Here is a 628-nt window from a genome sequence, read left to right on the forward strand (position 1 = left end):
ATAGTAAAAGCTGATCAGATTGATTGATTGACTCCATGTGTTTTAGAGGGTTAATTTCTGTTATTGAGATCTGCTGTGAGGTTCCACAGTGGAGATTAAAACCATTTCAAACAGGTTAAATCTCTCTGAGGAAATAAAAACACAGTAACAGCTGCACGTTTCTCGCCAGCAGCCATGTTGTTACTTCATCTTTATTTGTAAAAAGGCACACAGCGAACCAGAGACAGTTTACATGTCAACCACAGATAATAATAAAAAGGTGGAGAAGGGTTTTAGTGTAACAGTTTACAATCATCATTATTATTATCTTCATCCCTGTTTGCACCAGTCTGAATAAACTGCTGGTTTTTGGCAGGTCTGCATTGGAAAAGTTCATTTCTCTTTGGTTTGTTGGTTTCTATCACATTATCTGTGTTTAATCTGAAGGTTTTAAAGGATCCGTCTCCTGTAATTCTACTTTCTCTTATTGTCAAAAAAACTCAATGAAAAACCAACATCAACATTTTATAAATCAGTTTCTCAACACTGTCTGACTTCCTGTCTGTGGCTCTCAGCTCTGAACATTGACACTCTGATAGTATGGAGTCTTATGGATAACTTGATTCATTATCTCAGTAAACAGTTTCCT

The sequence above is a fragment of the Morone saxatilis genome, unplaced genomic scaffold, assembly GCF_004916995.1.
Source record: "Morone saxatilis isolate NCDOM2014 unplaced genomic scaffold, NCSU_SB_2.0 Contig7, whole genome shotgun sequence".
Taxonomy (NCBI): Eukaryota; Metazoa; Chordata; class Actinopteri; family Moronidae; genus Morone; species Morone saxatilis.